Source organism: Canis lupus, chromosome 15 (assembly GCF_048164855.1).
Source record: "Canis lupus baileyi chromosome 15, mCanLup2.hap1, whole genome shotgun sequence".
NCBI classification, from domain to species: domain Eukaryota; kingdom Metazoa; phylum Chordata; class Mammalia; order Carnivora; family Canidae; genus Canis; species Canis lupus.
In genome coordinates, this window is record NC_132852.1 from 20,077,139 (window position 1) to 20,099,289 (window position 22,151).

General features: G+C 49.1%; 1 long non-coding RNA gene across 1 annotated transcript; it reads left to right on the forward strand.

Moving 5' to 3' along the window:
• The first annotated feature begins 24 nt into the window (after positions 1-24).
• Positions 25-19,503, forward strand: LOC140604698 (uncharacterized). The gene is made up of 4 exons (XR_012007508.1): positions 25-358; positions 2,564-2,634; positions 7,643-7,706; positions 18,789-19,503. It is a non-coding gene; the product is annotated as an uncharacterized lncRNA (long non-coding RNA).
• Positions 19,504-22,151: the final 2,648 nt, after the last annotated feature.

Sequence of the window (22,151 nt, forward strand, 5' to 3'; positions counted from 1 at the left end):
CCCCCCCCCCGTTTTTTCTCTTTTGCGGAAACGCGAACCCGCGCTTCTCCAAAGCAAATGAACCCTGAGGTAATTCGGCCCTCTGCCGTCGCCGTAGCCCCAGACTGTAAACAGGAAGTAGGCGCCAAGAGGCGGGTGAAAAATAACGCCCGGGGCTCGGAGGCGCCGTCGCCTGCGCGCTCAGGGGGTCCCTGCGGTTCTGCGCGGGGAGGGCTTCCCTCGCCAGTCCCTCCTCCAGTGGAGGTCTTTTGCCGCTAGCCAGCTCTCCCCTCGGCGGACAGGGCGTCCCCCCAACCATGGCCGAATACTCGTACGTGAAGTCCACCAAACTCGTGCTCAAGGGAACCAAGGCCAAGAGGTAAGGCCAGAGCTGGCGCGGGAGACTCTGGGTCTCTTCCGACGGCGCCCCCGCCCCCCCCGCCCCCCCCGTGGGGAGGAGAGTCGAGTCTCGCGGAACTCGGGGTGTGAGGGAGCCGGGAACTCCGGCGCCCCGCCCTCGGGCCTGCTTCGGGCCGCGGGCTCTGTGGCTGCCGGGCAGCTCCGGGCGCTCGTGCGGGGCCGGCCTGACGGAGGAGACCTGAGGGCGCCACCGCGAGCCGCAGCTGCAGGCCCGGCCCCGGGTCAGGAGCCCCCCAGACCGCTGCTCGGCGCGTCCGCCTTAGTCTCGTGCTGCAGGTCGTGACAGCGACGTCTCCTGTTAGGGCTCGTTACTTCACGCCCGCCCCCCCGCCCAGTACTCCTTAAACGTCTCCCCTCAAAAAAAATCCTTCATTCCCCCCCCCACAAAAAAAACCCTTAATTAATCATCCCTCCCTCCCCCCGCCCCAAAAGAGCAAATCCTTAATTTTTTTAATACGATATGCAGATGTGCGTTTTGACAGGTATAGAATAAGCTCAAGTCCGCGTTCTCCGCAGTTACTAGTTTAGCAGTTTGTGGCAGGTCCGTTAATATCCTGGAGCTTCTATTTACTCATTCATTAGGGAAGATTAGCGGTAGGAGAACTGATGCTAGGGGGCAGCCCGGCGGCTCCGCGGCTTGGCGCCGCCTTGGGCCCGGAGCGTGACCCTGGTGACCCTGGAGTCCCGGGATCGGCCCCACGTCAGGCTCCCTGCACGGAGCCTGCTTCTCCCTCTGTCTGTGTCTCTGCCTCTCTCTCTGTCTTTCATTAATAAATAAATAAAATCTTAAAAAAAAAAAAAAAAGAATTGCTACGAGGATTAGATGAGTTAACGCGTACAGTAAGCGGAACCAAATGCAAGGAGAAGGTCGTAGTGGTGATTTACGGTCGTTGGACTTTTTAGGAAAAAGTATCTGCCCGCCCAGATCTCCACCTCTCTTCTCTCTGGTAGATTTGCTCACGGTTGATCATTCATTACAGATGTTAATCTGAAGCTTGTCCTGCCTGGCTTTACAGGAGAGAGGGGAGAGTTAGCTTCTGAAAGCTTACGTTTCCATGAAAATACAAATAAGCGCATCTCATGCTCATCACAACTATCAATCTTCATTAACGCACGTAGATAGCACTTTCTGCCTGCCTAGAACAACTCTAAGCACTTTGAATACGACTTATTTGGAAACACCCCCCGGGTGTTGTGTTTTTTTTTTTTTTCTTTTTTTTATTACTGAGATATGATACATATAAAATTCACCCTATAAAGCACAGTTCTGTGGGTTTTAGTGTTTAGTCCACAAAGTTCCCCACTGTCATGTTGTCCAACATTTTCATGGTCTGGGAAGGAAACCCCATAATCCTTAGTAGTCCCTCTCCAGTCCACTCTTCCCTCATGCCCGCAACCACTAATATACTTTCTCTCTGTTATCAGTTTGCCTGTTCTGAATATTTCCTATAAATGGAGTCATGCAATATGCGGTCTCTTGTATCTGGCTTCATCCATGTCTAGCATGTATCAGTATCCTTATTTTTATGGCTGAATAATATTCCATTGTATGGATATAACACATTTTGTTTATCCTTTCACCCGTTGAAGGACATCTGGGGTATTTCCACTTTTTGGCTATTAGGAATCATGCTGTTACGAATTTCTTAGAAAATTTTTGTGTGGATGTGTGTTCTCATTTCTCTTGGGTATATACCTAGCAGTACATAGGTTAGGTCATATGATAACTCTGTTTAACTTTTTGAAGAACCCCAAACTATTTCCTAAAGCAGCTGTACCACTTTTCATTTTCACCAGCAACATAGGAAGATTCACATTCACCCTTAATCCTCGCAGTAACCTTAAGAGCATAAATTATTATCCTCATGTTATAGATGAGAAGCTGACAGTGATTAAGAAATGTTCCAAAAGTCGCAGAGCTAAGAAATAACAAGATTAAAAAGGCAGTCCTCCAGAGCCTGTTCTCTTAACTATAATACAATACATACAGGATCAGAACTGACTTCTCAGTATTAGAAGGAAGAGAACATATCGGTGTAGATAACTGTGAATCAATAATTCATAAATCTGTGTACAGCTTAAAAGAGGCTTGTAAGATTCCATCTTAGATGTTTAACATCAAATCAATATTTCTAAACTTATCTATATAAATTATCTCCTACAGTAAGAAGAAAAAGAGCAAAGAGAAGAAGAGAAAAAGAGAAGAAGATGAAGAAACTCAACTTGATATTGTTGGTAAGTTTTCCATACTTTATTCTGGGAAAAGTTAATACTGCTGAGATGCCTTTAAAAATATTTTCCTAGTGGGACGTCTCGATGGCTCAGCAGCTGAGCGTCTGCCTTTGGCTCCGGGAGTGATCCCGGGGTCCGATACAGTTCTGAGTCTTTGCTCCTAGTCTATGGTTTAACTTTTCATTTTATTAAATGGTATTTTTCTTAAAGCAAAAGTTTAAAAAATTGAAAAAAATTTTTCAATTATAATTTTTCAACTATAAGTTTTTTTTTAAGATTTTATTTATTTATTCATGACAGACACAGAGAGAGAGGCAGAAACACAGGCAGAGGGAGAAGCAGGCTTCACCCAAGTGTCCCAGAAGTTTTTAGTTTTTATAAGATTCCATTTATTACTATTTTTCTGTTACATTACCATCTTATATCTTCAGTCTAAGAAGTTGTTGCTTACCCCAAGGTCATGAAGAAATTCTTCCACGTTTTCTTTATGAGGCTTCAGTTTTAGTTTCTCATTAGATCTATGATCTATCGTGGTTTATGTATACAATGGAATATTGCTCAGCCATTAGAAACGACAAATACCCACCATTTGCTTCAACGTGGATGGAACTGGAGGGTATTATGCTGAGTGAAGTAAGTCAGTCGGAGAAGGACAAACATTGTATGTTCTCTTTCATTTGGGGAATATAATTAATAGTGAAAGGGAATATAAGGGAAGGGAGAAGAAATGTGTGGGAAATATCAGAAAGGGAGACAGAACGTAAAGACTGCTAACTCTGGGAAACGAACTAGGGGTGGTGGAAGGGGAGGAGGGTGGGGGGTGGGGGTGAATGGGTGACGGGCACTGAGGGGGGCACTTGACGGGATGAGCACTGGTTGTTATTCTGTATGTTGGTAGACTGAACACCAATAAAAAATAAATTTATTTTAAAAAAAGATCTATGATCTATCTCATTAATTTTTAGTCTTGTGTGAATTAGGGATCAAAGTTCTTTTTTTCATTTTTTCATATTGATAACCAGTTGTTGTAGCACCACTGTTGAATAGACTTTCCTTTCTCCATTAAACTGCCTTAATACGTTTGTCAAAAATCATTTGACTTTATATGTGCTGATATATTTTTGGACTTTGTTCCATTGATTTGTCTGTTCTGTTGATATATTTGTCTTGATTACTGTCCCTTCGCAAGTTTTTGAAATCAGGAGGTCTTCAAGGTTCATCCATGTTACAGCATGTGTCAGTCTTCCTTTTAAGACTGATATTCCAGGCAGCCCAGGTGGCTCTGGGGTTGAGCACCTGCCTTTGGCCCAGGGCGTGACCCTGGAGACCCGGGATCGAGTCCCACATCGGGCTCCCTGCATGGAGCCTGCTTCTCCCTCTGCCTGTGTCTCTGCCTCTCTCTCTCTCTCTCTCTCTTTCTCTCTCTGTCTAATGAATAAATAAATAAAATCTTTAAAAAAAGAAAAAAAAAAAGACTGATACTCCATTGTGTATATACTGCATTTATCCATTCATATTTCAATGAACACATGAGTGACTTCCACTTTTTGCCTATTGTGGATAATTCTGCGAGGAATATGGGTGTACAGATATCTCTTCAAGACTTTGGTTTCAGTTCTTTTGGGCATGTACCTAGAAGTGGAATTGCTGTATCATGACAGTAATGCCATTTTTAATTTTGTGAGAAACCACCATACTGTTTTGCATAGTTGCATTTTATATTTCCACCAGCAGTGCACAGGGTTTCAATTTTTCCGTATCCTCACCAACATTTGTTATTTCTGGTTCTCTGATAATAGCCATCCTAGTGGGTATGAAATGGTATCTCATTATGGTTTATGCCGGTGTCTCTGCCTCTCTCCCCGTGTGTCTCTCATAAATAAATAAAAATCAGTATACACCACATTTTCTTTATCCATTTACCTTTGATGGACATCTGAGTTGCTCCCAGCCCTTGGCTATGATAAAGAATGCTTCTATGAGGATGGAGGTCTCTTGGCGACCCTGCTTTCAATTCTTTTGACTACACGTACCCCAGAAATAGGATTGCTGGATTATATGGTAGTTGTAGTTTTAATTTTTTTGAGGAACTCTCATACTGTTTACATAGTGGTTGCACCATGTTACATTCCTATCAGCAATGCACAAGTGTCCTGATTTCTCCATATCCTTGCCAACATTTTATTTTTTAACAGTGGTCATCCTAGTGGGTGTGAGGTGACCCTCATCGTGGTTGTGATTTGCCTTTTTTGATGGTTAGTGATGTGGAGCATCATTTCATAGGTTCATTGGCCATTTATACATCTTCTTTCAAGGAATGTCTGTACAGGCTCTTCGTCCTTTCTTCCATTGGGCTACTTGTTGCCTTGTGACAAAGTTCGTAGGAGTTTTTTGTATATTAACTTATTGTCAAATACATGGTTTGCACATATTTTTCCCATTCTATTCGTTGTCTCTTCACTCTCTAGATTGTATCCTTTGGTGCATTTGAAGTTTTATAGACCCCATTTGTCTATGTTTACTTGTTTGCTGGTGCTTTGGTATCGTAGTCAGGAAATCACTGCCAGGTCCGTGGATCCTGGGTGGCTCAGTCAGTAAGCATATGACTCAATGTCAGCTCAGGTCTTGATCTCAGGGTTGTGAGTTCAGGCCCCATATTAGGCTCCACCCTGGGTATGGAGCCTGTTTACAAAAAGAAAGAAATCATTGGCAGATCTAATATTGTGAATCTTTTCCTTATGTTTCCTTTCAAGCATTTTATCTATAAAATATCTATTTTGGGGTTTTTTTTAAACATTACTCTTACATATGTTTTCTCATTTTCAGTGTATGATTCTTTCACTTCTTTCATTAGTCTTGTTCCTGAATATCTTACCTTTTTCAGTGTTGTGGTAAATGGAGTTGTGTTCTTGAGTTCCACTTCAAATTGTTCATTGTTAACATCTAGAGATGCAACTGCTTCTTGGTGTGTTGGTTTTCATTTCTGCAACCTTGTTGAATTTGTTTACTGCTTCTAATTTTTTTAATCCTTACGATTTCTACGTATAAGATTATGGTATATGCAAATATGATTCTTCTTCTTCCTTTCCAGTTTGGATGCGTTTTGTTTCTTTTACTTGCCTAATTGCTCTGGCTAAGTTTTCTAGTACTATATTTGATGGAAAGGCCAGAGTAAAGAACTTTATTTTGATCCTATTTTTAGAGGAAAAGTTTGAGTCTTTTGCTATTTTGTACATTCGTTGGGATTTTTTTTTTCATATTTGGTCTTTATGATGTTTAGTTGGTTTACTTTTACTCCTAGTTTAGTAAGAGTTCTTTTCATGAAAGAGTATTAAGTCTCGTGAAGTGAAAAAAATAAACAGCATACAAAGTCAGATGCTTTTACCATCTGAACCACCTAGGTGCCCCCCTTTGCACATTCTTTTTTTGTTTCTTAAATTACACTTAGGAATGAAATCATATGGTATTTGTGTTTCTCTGACTCACTTATTTCACTTAGCATTACTCTTTAGCTCCATGTACATCATTCCAAATGACGAGATTTCATTCTTTTGTATAACTGAATAATACTCCATCGCATATGTACCACGTCTTCTTTATCCATTCATCTATTCTTTCTAGAGTTCCTTGAGAGATTTATATATATATATTTTTTTCTTTTTTTTTCTGTATGTGTTTATAGCATTAAGCTCTCCTAGAAATCTTTTGCTGCAGCCTAAATGTTTTGGTATATTGGGTTTCCTTGTTTCATTTGTTTCAAGATACTATGTATTTATGTAAGAAAGAGAACCCAGGAGTGGGTGGGGGCAGGGGGAAAGGAGAGGGAGAATCTTAAGCAGGCTCCACACTCACTGCAGAACCCAGCACAGGGCTCGATCTCAAGATACTGAGATCATGATCTGAGCCAAATCAGGAGTCGAAGGCTTAACCAACTGAGCCACCCAGATGGCCTCAAGATGCTTTTTAATTTCCCCCTTAAGTTAACCTAGGAAAAAGTTTTTCTTCTTTGACCTGTTGGTTGTTAAGAGAACGTTGTTTCATAATTGGCTCTTTATACATGTGAGACTTCACTAATGTGGTGGTCACTGGCCAGGCACATGTGACAATTTACATTAAAATTAATTAAAATTATATAAAATTTTATATAATTGAGAAAATTCACTTTCTCAATCACACTCGCCATATATATCAGATATGTAATAACCACATACCATATTGGGCAGCACTAGTAGACAGTATTTCCTTTTTACGGTACGATCTATTGGAGTCTTGATATAGATAGAATAATAGTTGTCAACCAGGTGCAATTTTGTCCCCCATGGGACGTATGGCAATATCTGGAAACATGTTTGATTTCACAGGTAGGGGATCCGTGTTTTACTGGCACCTAGTGGGTGGAGTTCCGGAAAGCTGTTAAAATCCCGTAATTCACAGGACAGCCCCCCAACAAAGGCTCATCCGGCCCACATGCCAGTAGTTTTGACGGTGAAAACCTTTGACCTATAATATGTTTCAGCAGGACGTGGAGGGCTCGTTGTTTTTTCCCTCTGATTGGCCAGTTGACTAGACCCCCTCTGCTGTGTGTATTCAATCCATCCTCTGCTTACTGCTAGTGAACTTTAGGCTAAAAATGTGTTTTGGTATTCTTGGTTTTTTTTTTTTTTTTTTTTCACTTAAATGGTGGAGAAGGTCCTATTCCTTGCTAATTAGCATGCAATTTTTTTTAAAGTGAAATTGATAGTTAAGGTCCTTTACAATGAAAGAATACATATTTAATTTTATTTTTTTATTTTTTAAAGATTTTCTTTATTTATTCATGAGAGAGACACAGAGGGAGAGAGAGGCACAGACACAGGCAGAGGGAGAAGCAGGCCCCACGCAGAAGCCTGACGTGGGACTCGATCCTGGGTCTCCAGGATCACACCCTGGGCCGAAGGCAGTCACCAAACCACTGAGCCACCCGGGCGGCCCAGCATACAATTTTAAAAAATCGACTTTTGCTGTCTTACAGGTTCTTTGACTCTGCACATATAGACAAATCTCTGTTTCTGGCTCATCATGGCTTCCACTTCAAGGTAAGTGCCTTTGATGAAAGCTTTTATGAAGGGCCACACCCAGGACATTTTTAGCTCTTGGTCCTGCTGGCCTCACTAAGCATATGGTGTCTAGGAAAGAAAAAGGAGGAAGAGAGAGCACAAAAGGGAGACTGAGGAAAGATGAGGCAAGCAGGGTAGTGCATGTGGTATAGGTGAGGCTTTGTAGCTCCAGGGTCTGCACTGTGTCTGAAAATGTGATTTATTTCTCTCATCTTATTTTTTTTTTTAAGATTTATATTATATATAAATCAGAGAGAGGGAGAGAGAGCACAAGTGGGAGTTAGAGAGAGAGGGAGAACACGCTCCAGATTGAGCACGGAGCCCAATGTGGGACTCGACCTCATGACCCCGAGATCAGGATCCAAGCTGAAACCAACAGTTGGTCACATAACTGACTGTGCCATCCAGGCGCCCCCTCCTCATCTTTTAATGCACAAGGTGCTTGCTACTGGACTACCATGCTCCCTGCAAGCTTTACCATTCCATGAGTCTTCTTTCCTTATTTTTTTCAAGTTTTTACTTAAATTCTAGTTAGTTAACATATACTGTAATATTGGTTCAAGACTAGTGTTTAGTGATTCATCACTTACCTATAACACCCAGTGCTCATCACAACAAGTGCCCTCCTCACTGCCAATCACCACGCCAATCCCATGCCCTCCTTCCCTCCAGCAAGCCTGTTGTTCTCTGTACTAAAGAATCTCTTATAGTATACCTCCCACTCTTTTCCTTCCTTCCCCTATATCCGTTTGTTGTTGTTGTTGTTGTTGTTGTTGTTTTGTTGTTGTTGTTGTTTTAATTCCACGTATGAGTGAAATCATCTGGTATTTTCTCTGAATGACTGACTTTGCTTAACATATAGAATACACTCTAGGTCCTTTCTTTGGTGTTAGTAGTGATCTCTCCTTTCTCATCATGATTTTATTAGTTTGAGTGTTTTCTGTCTTCTTTTAAATAAGGCTGGCTAATGGTTTATCTACCTTCTTAATTGTTTCAAAGAACCAACTCCTGGTTTTGTTGATGTTTTCCACAGTTCTTCTGGTCTCTATTTCATTGAGTTCTGCTCGAGTCTTTTTTAACCCTCTTCTTCTGCTGGGTGTTGGATCTATTTGCTGTCTTTCACCAGCTCCCTTAGGTGGAAGGTTAGCTTTTCTATTTGAGTTTTTTCCAGTTTTTGGATGGATGCTTGTATTGCGATGTATTTCCCCCTCAGGACTGCTTTTGCTGTATCCCAAAGATTTTGAATGGTGGTGTCTTCATTCTCATTAGTTTCCATGAATCTTTTTAATTCTTCTCTAATTTCGTGGTTGACCCTTTCACCTTGTAGCAGGATGGTCCTTAACCTCCACGTATTTGAAATCCTTCCAAACTTCTTCTTGTGATTTAGTTCTAGTTTCAAAGCATTATGGTCTGAAAATACACAGGGTCGATCCCAATCTTTTGGTATCAATTAAGACCTGATGTGTGACCCAGTTTGTGGTCTCTTCTGGAGAAAGCCCCACGTGCACTTGAGAAGAATGTGTATTCAGTTGCGTTTGCATGTAAAGTTCTATAAATATCTGTGAAATCCATCTGGTCCAGTGTATCATTTAAAGCTCCTGTTTCTTTGGAGATGTTGTGCTTAAAAGACCTGTGGATTGCAGAAAGCGCTCCATTGAAGTCACCAAGTATAAGTGTATTATTATCTAAGTATGTCTTAACTTTGGTTATTAATCGATTGATATACTTGGCGGCTCACGCATCCGGGCCATAAATATTCGTGATTGTTAGGTCCTCTTGTTGGATAGATCCTTTAAGTATGATATAGTGTCCCTCTTCACCTCTCACTACAGTCTTTGGGACAAACTTTAATTTATCTGATATAAGGATGGCTACCCCTGCATTTATTGAGGACTATTTGAATGGTACACAGTTCTCCAACCTTTTATTTTCAGGCTGTAGGTGTCCTGATGTCTAAAATGAGTCTCTTGGAGACAGCAAATGGATGGGTCTTGCCTTTTTTTATCCAGTCTGAAACCCTGCGTCCTTTTGATGGGGTCATTAAGCCCATTCACGTTCAGAGTTACTATTGACAGATATGGATTTAGTGTCATCATGATACCTATTCAGTCCCTGTTTTTGTGGATTGTTTCCTTGGACTTCCCCTTTCTTTTACAGGGTCCCCCCTTAATATTTCTGGCAGAGCCGGCTTGGTGGTCACATATCCTGTCAGTTTCTGCCTCTCTTGGAAGCTCTTTATCTCTCCTTCTATTCTGAATGAGAGCCTTGCTGGATAAAGTATTCTTGGCTGCAGGTTCCTCTCATTTAGGACCCTGACTGTATCCTGCCGGCCCTTTCTTACCTCCCAGGTCTCTGTGGAGAGGTCTGCTGTTGTCCTAAAGCTTCTCCCCATAAAAGTTAGTGATTTCTTGTCTCTTGCTGCATTAAGGATCTTCTCTTTATCTTTGGAATTTGCAAGTTCCAGTATTAAATGTTAAATGTTGAGCGGTTTTTATGGATTTAAGGGGGGTGGGGGTGATCTCTCTAGCTCCTGGATCTAAATGCCTGTTTCCCTTCCCAAGTTAGGAAAGTTTTCAGCTATGATTTGTTCAAATACATAATCTGGACCTCTGTCCCTTTTGGCGCCCTCGGGAACCCCAATTAAACGTAGATTTTTCCTTCTGAGGCTGTCATTTATTTCCCTTAACCTATCCTCATGGTCTCTTAATTGTCTTTCTTTTCTTCCCTCAGTTTCCGCCCTTGCCATCAACTTGTCTTCTGTGTCACTCACTCGTTCTTCTCCCTCGTTAACCCTGGTCGTTAGGACCTCCAGTTTGGATTGCATCTCATTTAACTGATTTTTAATTTCGGCCTGATTAGATCTAAATCCTACAGTCATGAAGTCTCTTGAGTCCTTTATGCTTTTTTCTAGAGCCACCAGTAGCTTTATAACTGTGCTTCTGAATTGGCTTTCTGACATTGAATTGTAATCCAAATGTTGTAACTCTGTGGGAGAGAGGACTGTTTCTGATTTCTTTCTTTGGAGGTGAGTTTTTCCTTCTAGCCATTTTACTCAGTGCGGAGTGGCCAAAAACAAGTTGTACTGGAATAACGAGAAAGAGAGAGAGAGAGAAAAAAAGAAAAGAAGAAATAAAAAAGAATTAAAAAGGGGGTGGGGGTGGGGAAACAACAGAAACAAACAGAAAAGAAAAAAACAAGGGGGAGTATCCTCTGATCCTATATACTGTAAATCCCTCGGCTTCCCCTGGAACTTTCCAGTGCTGCTTGGTCAATACCTTGCTTTTCCCCTGACCTTCTAGCTGGTCTTCTGAGGGAGGGGCCTGCTGTGCTGATTGTCGGGTGTGTGCACCTGGGGAGCTGCCCAGGCCCCTGCCAGGTGTATGGCTCAGTGGGAGTTGTTTATCTGTGAGGCCCCTGCTCAGTCCCAGGTACAGGGTGACACCAGGAGGGACAACAACAGTGGGGGCGGCCAGCTGTGCAGCTCTGGAGTCAGCTCCCGCAGTGACTACTGCAGCTCCCAGTGTGCAGGGGCCTGGATGCTCCAGGGGCGGGCCCGCCGATCTGTACAGCTCGGGCCGCCCGGGGGCAGGAGCCACCTGGCTGTCCTGTGTCCTCCCGGCCTCTGCCTGACCTGGGGGAGCACCCGATCCTGGGCTGTGTCCCCCGGCGCCCTGGGCTCTGGGACCTGTGACACTGTGAATGGACCTAAAGTGTAGGTCCACGATGTATAATTTAAAAGCATCAGAGTGAATTTTGTTTGAAGTTAACTTATACTTTATTACAATAAAACTCATAAGCCATTTTACAGGTTAAAGAAAAACTCAAAATATAGAAACAGTGAAATGACACGGGAAGGGCAAGCCTCCGTTGGGCTGCAGGCATGACGAGCCCCGCGGTGGGAGCTGGGGCGGGCTCCCGAGGTGGTCAGGGGGCTGCGCAGAGGTTGAAGCCAGTTGTCCCGGAGGCAATTGGCGGCTCTGGCACTCTGGGGACCCCGATTGCAGGTGCCAGGGCCTGCTCCTCCTCCGGGGTGGCCGCAGGTGCACGTGGCTCGTCCAGGGCGCAGCCGTGATCTAGAGCAGTGACCACTATCTGCAGGGGCTTCGCCTCCCCAGCTGGCACCTCAGCTGGGGCCAAGCCCTCAGCCCCAGCAGCCAGGGCGGCCTCGAGCACTTCAGGCCCATCCGAGGCAGCAGGCCCCACAGTTGGGGCTGGGGCGGGCTCCGGAAGTGCTTCAGGGTCTTTTGCTCGGGCCGAAGCTGTAGCTCCAAGAAGACAAAGTATCACCACCAGGACGGACTTTCCACGTCCCTCCCAAATCAAGGACACTCTTCCAACCGCTCAAAGAGCCCTGGGAGGTGTCCCCAGCCTGCAGCTCGTGGGGATGGGGTGTGAGCCGAACCCCTGCTCCCGGCCCAGCTGCACGGACGCTGGATCCGTGGGGCCCACCCTGTCCCCAGCTCGGCCACCCCCAGGCCTCCTCACCCCCAGCCTCTGGCTCCGCTGCATGGAGGCGTCTGAGTTGTTGCAGGTAACGCCGGGCACGGAGCTCCACGTCTGTGCCTGGCATGCGCTGCCTTATGAATTCCAGAATCTTCTTCAGGGAGGCAGATTGGGGGAGCCGACAAAAGTCCTCCTGATAATAGTCCATCCATATCTCCAGGATGCAGCAGATGGCCCTGGGGAGGGACAGGTGGGCACAGGGGTCAGAAGACAGGGCTCCCTCACACCGAGGTGTCCCGGGGAAGCCCTGCAGGACCCGGGGCCTCGGCCTCCCGTGCGGGGCTGTCAGAGGCCAGTCCTGCTCCTCGTCCACCTGCCACCTGGCGGTCCTGCCTGCCACAGGCCTGCTCCCCGAGGAGGGGCTGGCACGAAGCCTCTGTGCGGGGGAGCCCACGCCCAGCGGTGTGACCATCACGGTCTTTGCTGGGAAGCGGGGCTCCCTCCTCAGCCTGGCTCCCTGCCCACTTGCCCCTTGAATCCACCGGCAGGCGTCCGGGGACGGGGGGCGTCTGGCCCGTCATCGCCCTCACTGCACACACTGTCGCTCTGGGAAGGTCCAAGCCAGGAGGGCTCGGGCTCTGTGTCCTGCCAGGCCTTGCCAGGAGCCACCCGGGACCTCCACTTTCCCTCCCTGTGGCTCTGCGCTGCCTCCCTCATGAGGGGCCCCGGGGGGTGTCCTTCCACTGACTCTAATCTGCCGTCTCCCACGGGGCCAGGGCCACCGGGTCTGTGAGCCCTCAATGGCCCTCGTGGCAACCTGCTGTGCACTGGGTCCAGGTGCCACCAGATTGGGGAGTGCGATGCTCCCCACCCCCTCTGCTCTGGGTCCCAGGTGTGGGGCAGACAGAGGGCTGGGAGGGGCGGGCATGGAGAAAGTCTCCCTTAGGGGTCCCAGTGCTCTCCCACCAAGCCCACACCCTATTCACGGCTCTCCTTTCCTCCTTTCCTGAAGGGCCCTTAGACCTTTACCCCGTCACGGGAATTGCAGATGTGTGGGGTGAGGGTCCAGCACCCCCGGCCCACAGCCCCCTCGCTGCCCTCCTGGAGAGGGAAGGCCCTCGGGCAGGGGCCGGAGTCACTCACAGTTTCCAGCGCTGCAGGACCGCGTCGTCGCCACCACACGCAGCTGCGATGCACCCATATCTAGGGGAGGGCGGGGGCATCCCACGAATCATCCTGTGGCCGCGACCTCTCACCGTGGGGGCTGTCACCTCTGACCCCCGACTAGGCCGGAGCCCCGGGGGCCGTCAGCTCTGTGCGGGGGGCCACGGGCAGCCCCCGGAGAAGCGCCCGCACCTGCCGGGGCCTCCTGAATGCTTGAGCATGAAAGGCTCCGGCCAGGCCCACGGCCGATATCTGAGTGGGCCTGGGCGCCCGGGGACCCCGGGGTCCCCCTGTGTGGTTGCCCCAGGACACAGCCCCCCGATGGACTCTCCAACCTCCCTTTCAATGGGAAAAGAGGCCAGCTCAGGACCCCGGTGACGGTGGGGAGGAGGCACAGGCCCCGTCACGGGGGAGGAGGACGGCTGCGGAGCACAGGCACAGCCCCTCTGGCCGACCCGCCACAGGCCAGGCCCCGGGGCTGCCCTCCGGGACCCCACTGTGCCCTGGGTGACTCTGCTCCAGGCGGGGGAGCGGCCCGAGGCCGGGCAGCTCAGAACCATTCCCAGCCTCCCCACCAGCAGGTGGCCCACCCCTGGGCTGCAGAGGCGCAGGTGCTCACTTCGTAAACAGCAGATCCAGCACCTCGTCGGTGGTGGCAAATCCATGACAGTTGTCTAAAAAGATGAAAACGGAGATGACATCCCTGCGCAGCAAGGCGGGCAGCAGTTGTTGGAATTCCTGCTCCAGCAGCTCCGTCCGGCTGGGCTTCGTCGGGCAGATGGGAGGCGCCTTCCCGGCCGAGGCCCTTGCACCCTGAGTTGGGACAGAGGGGACGTGCATGGAGCCGCCGGGAGGCCTGGGGTGGGAGCGCAGCCCGCAGCCCGAGCTCTCGGGGGCCGTGGGGGGCAGGAGTGCCCACGGCAGGAACCCGGGCCTTGATGCCTTTGGCTCAGTCACTTAGCCTCTGACTCTGGGCTGTGGCTCGGGTCGTGGCCTCAGCACCCTGGGATCCCGCCCTGGCAGGCCCTGCGCTTGGGGCCCAGTCTGCTTCAGGAGCCTGGGTCTCCCTCTCCCCTCCCTGCTCTCTGCCTGTCTCTTACACAAACAAGACAAACTATCCGATAAAGAAACAATCTTAGAGGATAAATGTTCAAAAAAGTTTGGATCAGTACAAGGACCTCAAGAGACACAGAGAGACAGAGACCGAGAGAGACAGACACACAGACAGAGGGAGAAGCAGCCCTGGTGCAGAGAGCCCGAGGCGGGACTCGATCCCGGGCCTGCGGGGTCAGGGCCTGGGCGGAAGGCAGGCGCTAAACCCCTGGGCGACCAGGCCGCCCCTGAAGGCTCTGCTCTGATATTCCTACACCTCTGTGCACAGGGACTCTGCATCTGGCCCAGGCAGGGGCAGGGCCCTGGGGCAAGTGTGGGGAGCAGGGGAATGCAGACTCATGTGGGAGCAGGAGTAGGGGGGAGCCCAGGGGAGTAGCAGGCTGGCTTCTGGGACCCGGGGCCCTTCGTGCCGCATCGGGGACCCGGGTGTCGGGGGTGCCCCGGCCCCTGCACTCATTTGAGCCCGCGCTGGCCTCTGTTAGCTGCGCAGGGCACTTCCCAGTTCCTCGAGGCGGTGGGGCAGAGCACCCCTTCCTCCCGCTCGCGCCCCCTGTCCCGGGTGGAGCTCTGTGGAGACAGTGCCCGGCAGCCAGGCAGGAGGCCTCAGCGCCCGGTCCGGCCGCCTCGGCTGGGCCGCACCCCCAGCGGCCCCCATCCAGACACACCACAGCGCAGGCGGCACCCCCCTCCCCCAAGGAGAGCAAAGGGATCGGCTGCAGGGCCTCGGGGGGACTCTTACTCGGAGGGTAAGAGGACCTCAGGAGCCCTGTTTGCACCCTGCCCACCTTGACCTCAGGGTGACCCTGAAGGGATCACCGGGGAACCTGCCGCCCTGCAATGTCCCCCAGCCTGGATGCACCTGCCCACACATCCCTGTTTCCCGGAAGCTGAAGAGGAGGGGATGGGGCCACCCAGGATGGCTGGCACAGGGGGCCTGGCCTGGCCTGCTCTGGGTTACCTGACGGCGCCTCCTGATAAACGCCCTGAGGCGTTGGTTTTTATGCTGGAGCCAAAGCCTACAGCATTGGAACAAGCGGCACCCCTGGGGTTCCTGGGAGCCAGAGCCCCCAGAGGTGGGCCGGCAGCAGGAGAACATCTTCCAGGAGCGGATGTCTCCAGCCAAGTGAGCCTGAGGTGGGGCTGCACTAGATGCGGTTGCCTGGTCACGGGGGTTCCAAGTTCTGTTGGGCTCTGTGTCACGGGAGTGACCTCACTTCCTGGGACCCCCTCCCTGACCCACTCCTGGAGGAAGCTGCAGGGGCGGCGCTCGGGGCTGCCGACGGCTCCCCCGTCCCTGCAGGCGATGGCCTGTGCACACAGTGACACACCCGCACCCCTGTCCACAGGCCCCAGGGAAGGACTGTGTGCAGCCAGGGCCCCAGCCTGGACACACGCCTGCGTTCAGACACAACTTTCCATTCTTCCCCGGTTTAGACCCCAGAGAAGCCGTTGTGCCCGTCGGGGATGGTCTGCATCTTGCCCGTGGGACAGGGATTATCCTAGCGGGTGCTTCCTCCAGACGTCCCCAGGCCACTGTGGCATCATATCTATGACATTGGAGGCGGGTGTCACATGCGGGAAATACCTCCAACCACATGTTCTTCCTTGGTGTGTACATGCGCCCAGGCCCACGAGGTCCATGTGCACACACGTGGGCACCAGTTCTCTCATACTGGAGGCCCAGAAGATGACAGTCCCACCGGGGGAGGCATGGGCAATAGCTCCCCACGATCCTAGGCTCCTGAATCCAAGGCAAACCCTACAGAAGGTGTCAGAGTCTCGGCCTAGAAGGTGTGAGGCCGTCCTTATCCTGAACCCCTGCCTGTCGTGTGTTATGGGCCCTTCCCTCCTTCCCACTGGGTGAGCTGTGGACAGCGGTGCACCCAGTGGGTCGCCCTGACCTGGGCTCTAGGGAACCTGCTGTCAGCCACAGAACTGAAAGTAGACAGGAGGCACTGACTCTCCGGCTTGACCCCCAACTGAACTGAAAGCACGTTGTGTGTCCACGTACACTGACAGAGAAACAGAGACACGGATATAAATGTAGACACAGATGCAGAACTAGGAAGTTAGCAGAGGAGAAGCAACATCACTGAAGATCATTAAATAAAAAAAGAAAGACAGCTGAGTCTCGAATGGAGAAAAATGGAGTAATTAAAATAGAATCATGAAAAAATAATTCATCAAACCGAAAAGCAGAGAGAGGGATAAAGAAGAAGGAGCACTTTGGTGACACAAAGAAACGGCAAGCCTCGAATGTAAGGGTGATCGTGCCTCACGGACTCCATGGAACCTAAGTTGGGCAACAAGCAGCACCTTCCAGCAAAGGCCTAAGCGAATTATTTTCTGTTGTTGTTTTTTATTTAAAGATTTTTATCTCTTTATTCATGAGAGTGACAGAGAGTGAGAGAGGCAGAGACATAGGCCGAGGGAGAAGCAGGCTCCATGCAGGAAGCCTGATGGGGGACTCGATCCCGGATCCCAGGATCAGGCCCTGGGCCGAAGGTGGATGCTCAGCTCAGCCCCTGAGTCACCTGGGGGTCTAGACTAAGCTAATGAAAATGTACAAGGGATTGTGTCATACTGTGTTTGTAAGGGGGTAAAATTTCTCTTTACTAAGAAAGCGAGGGCAGCCCGGGTGGCTCAGCGGTTTAGCACCGCCTTCGGTCCAGGGCCTGATCCTGGGGACCCGAGATCAAGTCCCGCCTCGGGCTCCCTGCATGGAGCCTGCTTCTCCCTCTGCCTGTGTCTCTGCCTCTCTCTCTCTCTCTCACTGTGTGCCTATCATAAATAAAAAATAAAAAAAAATTAAAAAAAAAAAAGAGTCATGGCTCGAGTAAAAGGGTTTTGGTATCACACCACTGATCACACTGTTTTGTGCCAGTCTTAGCATATCAATATGCTAATATCAATATACCACTCTTGTGTTTGGACCCGCTATTGTGCTTCTTATTATGATTTCAAGATGCCCTTCAAGAACAATGGGAAACTTTGAAAAAATAGAGATTTATTATTTATAAGACCTGGAAATCACACAGCACACCTGGAACCACATAGCGAGGTCACACAGGGCAGGGGGAAGGAGGATGGCGAGCATACAAGTATGCACAGGCAGGTTTTCTGCTTTTATCAGAGCCAAGTGTGGGGGGCTAGGGTTTTATAGGCTCACTCTTTATTAGAAAATTTAAAATATAAGAGTGTGGAATTTAAAGCTCAGGAAGAGAAAAGGCAAGTGGCCCAAATGGTCACTTATTGAAATCAACCAAGTTCACAAAGGAGCCTAGGGGGCAGTGGGGCTGGCTCTTTGTCTAGTCTTGTGGTTGGCAATGTGTTTATTTGAAATAACTATCTTTTGTCAGTTACTCGTATTACCAAAAAAAAAAAAAAAAAAAATAGCCAAAGCTCATGGCTTATATCGCATTGCCAAGTGCTGCAGAGTAACCATCCTGGAGTACCACTCTGTTCATCTGACCCCCCTGCAAAGTACCCTCACAATTGCTTCCTGATTATGCAAATTTTTCAGGTACAAAATGACCCAACTTTGCCTTCTCAATCCTGGATCCCACCACTGTAATCTACATGCCCTGTCTCCAACCAACTGGGCTATTCACTTCTCTTTTCACAACGCAGCACTCACCTAGCTCCTTGCCTTTGTCCATACTGGTGCCAACATGTTATCATCAAGCACATGGTGTTTTTGCAGAGATGGTTGGTAAATAAATAAGGAATGGGCCTCCAGTGGCCTCCATGATAATATATTATTCCTCACCCCTCTGATTTTCCTCCTCCTGTTTTTCTACCACAACCCCTCCTATCTAGTCACACTCCTAAATGTTCCACTCTCTTCATTAACCCACAGCTGAACTTCAGGCTTTACAATCCTAACATGTTAACAGACATTTATGCGGGGTCTACTCTGAAGCAGGTACTGCACAAGGTATATAGGTGAAACAAAGACGAATAAGCTACTTATGTTCCTGCCCTGAAAAAGCACACAATTAACTACAGAAGGAGAAATGCAGGATGCTTGGGGAGTGCAGGAGGGAATTTAAAGACAGCTTTTTGGAGTTTTAACCTGAAAAATAAAACTATCAGTTATTTTACTAGCAAAAAAATGGTTTTTTTCAGGAATAACAGTATTCCAATTCTGGACATGCAACAAACAAAGAGGAACATTATTTTGTGCAGAAGAAGAATGAAGCTGGGAGGGTTTTTTCCAAACAAAAGTCCATTGGGGGGGAAAAAATAGCAGAAGTCCAGGTCATGATGGTTTCCAAAGGGCTGAGTTGCAGGGGTAGTGGAGATGTTGTCAGAGATACGAAATACATCTTTCCCTTGCAGGAGACTGTGATTGATGATTCTTTCCTGCTGCTGATTCTTCTGTTGGGCTCTTCATTGATAATTCTTTCTGTAATTAACCATAATTGATGTTGAGTGGTAAGGCTTCACCTCCTAACTTTCTCTTTTCTCCTCCTTTCCCTATTTTAGTGAGGTTCCACTAATTAATATTGTCTTAAACATTGGAAACCCTGGGGCCAAGTGAAGAGCATGGGAAAGAAGAAAGGGCAGGATTCCAGGGAGCAGAAGCAAACAGAGAGCATTCAGACATTTCCAACCATTTGGTGGGACTACGGTAGCAAAGGTTAGGTGGTGGGAAAAGAGGCCAGACTGTCAATAGTTTACTAAGCGATGCCGGGAGTTTCTCTCCTGAAAGTAATAGGTTGCCTTTAATAGATTTTTAGATTGGGGAATAATCAGCGAGTTCTCTAGAATGATCATTCAGGCAGCATTATCAGAGGTGGTTTGGAAGTGGGAGAAAAGGCAATCAGGGAAGTGAACTATCAAACTGTTGTAAGAGAGGCACCTGGGTGGCTGAGTTGGTGAAGGGTCAGCCTTCGGCTCAGGTCATGATCACAGAGTCCCAGAAGAGAGTCCCTGGTGGAGCCCCGGGATGGAGCCCCAGGAGGGAGCCCTACACGGAGCTCCGCCCCTCCCCCTGCTGTCGTTCTCTCTCTCTCCCTCCCTCTCAAATAAAAATAAAATGTTTTTTGAAACATTTTCTTTCTTTTTTTTTTTTTTTAAGAAACTGTCGGAAGATCCCGGAGCAGGCCGGAGACACGGTCGCGGGGGCTGGAGCGCCCCCCGAGGCCCCTGCTAGGCGGACAGACCTCTCGGGTCGTGAGTGTGCGCCTCGGCCTCCGCCGCACCTGCACCCGATTCCGACCGCGCTCGTGCCGTCTGCCCCCAAACTTATGCACTTAATTATCTTTTCCTGGACTCCCCAGTCGTTTCCTGCCCACCACTCCAGTCTCCCTAGATAACACAATAGGAATTGATGGGGTTGGAAGGGCTCGCAAGCCCTCGGAGGCCCAGCTCACGCCCAGGAAAGCGGGGAGGCGCTCCGGGAGCCCCATCACGGGGCTCATCACCCGGTCGCCTTCCCGGGACACGGAGCAGGACACCTCTAGCGCGCCCCCACAGCTGTCAGGCCCTCGGCGGCCGCCAGGGGGCGCGTCCGTTCCCCTCCCCATCCCCCCCCCCCCCCCGTTTTTTCTCTTTTGCGGAAACGCGAACCCGCGCTTCTCCAAAGCAAATGAACCCTGAGGTAATTCGGCCCTCTGCCGTCGCCGTAGCCCCAGACTGTAAACAGGAAGTAGGCGCCAAGAGGCGGGTGAAAAATAACGCCCGGGGCTCGGAGGCGCCGTCGCCTGCGCGCTCAGGGGGTCCCTGCGGTTCTGCGCGGGGAGGGCTTCCCTCGCCAGTCCCTCCTCCAGTGGAGGTCTTTTGCCGCTAGCCAGCTCTCCCCTCGGCGGACAGGGCGTCCCCCCAACCATGGCCGAATACTCGTACGTGAAGTCCACCAAACTCGTGCTCAAGGGAACCAAGGCCAAGAGGTAAGGCCAGAGCTGGCGCGGGAGACTCTGGGTCTCTTCCGACGGCGCCCCCGCCCCCCCCGCCCCCCCCGTGGGGAGGAGAGTCGAGTCTCGCGGAACTCGGGGTGTGAGGGAGCCGGGAACTCCGGCGCCCCGCCCTCGGGCCTGCTTCGGGCCGCGGGCTCTGTGGCTGCCGGGCAGCTCCGGGCGCTCGTGCGGGGCCGGCCTGACGGAGGAGACCTGAGGGCGCCACCGCGAGCCGCAGCTGCAGGCCCGGCCCCGGGTCAGGAGCCCCCCAGACCGCTGCTCGGCGCGTCCGCCTTAGTCTCGTGCTGCAGGTCGTGACAGCGACGTCTCCTGTTAGGGCTCGTTACTTCACGCCCGCCCCCCCGCCCAGTACTCCTTAAACGTCTCCCCTCAAAAAAAATCCTTCATTCCCCCCCCCACAAAAAAAACCCTTAATTAATCATCCCTCCCTCCCCCCGCCCAAAAAGAGCAAATCCTTAATTTTTTTAATACGATATGCAGATGTGCGTTTTGACAGGTATAGAATAAGCTCAAGTCCGCGTTCTCCGCAGTTACTAGTTTAGCAGTTTGTGGCAGGTCCGTTAATATCCTGGAGCTTCTATTTACTCATTCATTAGGGAAGATTAGCGGTAGGAGAACTGATGCTAGGGGGCAGCCCGGCGGCTCCGCGGCTTGGCGCCGCCTTGGGCCCGGAGCGTGACCCTGGTGACCCTGGAGTCCCGGGATCGGCCCCACGTCAGGCTCCCTGCACGGAGCCTGCTTCTCCCTCTGTCTGTGTCTCTGCCTCTCTCTCTGTCTTTCATTAATAAATAAATAAAATCTTAAAAAAAAAAAAAAAGAATTGCTACGAGGATTAGATGAGTTAACGCGTACAGTAAGCGGAACCAAATGCAAGGAGAAGGTCGTAGTGGTGATTTACGGTCGTTGGACTTTTTAGGAAAAAGTATCTGCCCGCCCAGATCTCCACCTCTCTTCTCTCTGGTAGATTTGCTCACGGTTGATCATTCATTACAGATGTTAATCTGAAGCTTGTCCTGCCTGGCTTTACAGGAGAGAGGGGAGAGTTAGCTTCTGAAAGCTTACGTTTCCATGAAAATACAAATAAGCGCATCTCATGCTCATCACAACTATCAATCTTCATTAACGCACGTAGATAGCACTTTCTGCCTGCCTAGAACAACTCTAAGCACTTTGAATACGACTTATTTGGAAACACCCCCCGGGTGTTGTGTTTTTTTTTTTTTTTCTTTTTTTTATTACTGAGATATGATACATATAAAATTCACCCTATAAAGCACAGTTCTGTGGGTTTTAGTGTTTAGTCCACAAAGTTCCCCACTGTCATGTTGTCCAACATTTTCATGGTCTGGGAAGGAAACCCCATAATCCTTAGTAGTCCCTCTCCAGTCCACTCTTCCCTCATGCCCGCAACCACTAATATACTTTCTCTCTGTTATCAGTTTGCCTGTTCTGAATATTTCCTATAAATGGAGTCATGCAATATGCGGTCTCTTGTATCTGGCTTCATCCATGTCTAGCATGTATCAGTATCCTTATTTTTATGGCTGAATAATATTCCATTGTATGGATATAACACATTTTGTTTATCCTTTCACCCGTTGAAGGACATCTGGGGTATTTCCACTTTTTGGCTATTAGGAATCATGCTGTTACGAATTTCTTAGAAAATTTTTGTGTGGATGTGTGTTCTCATTTCTCTTGGGTATATACCTAGCAGTACATAGGTTAGGTCATATGATAACTCTGTTTAACTTTTTGAAGAACCCCAAACTATTTCCTAAAG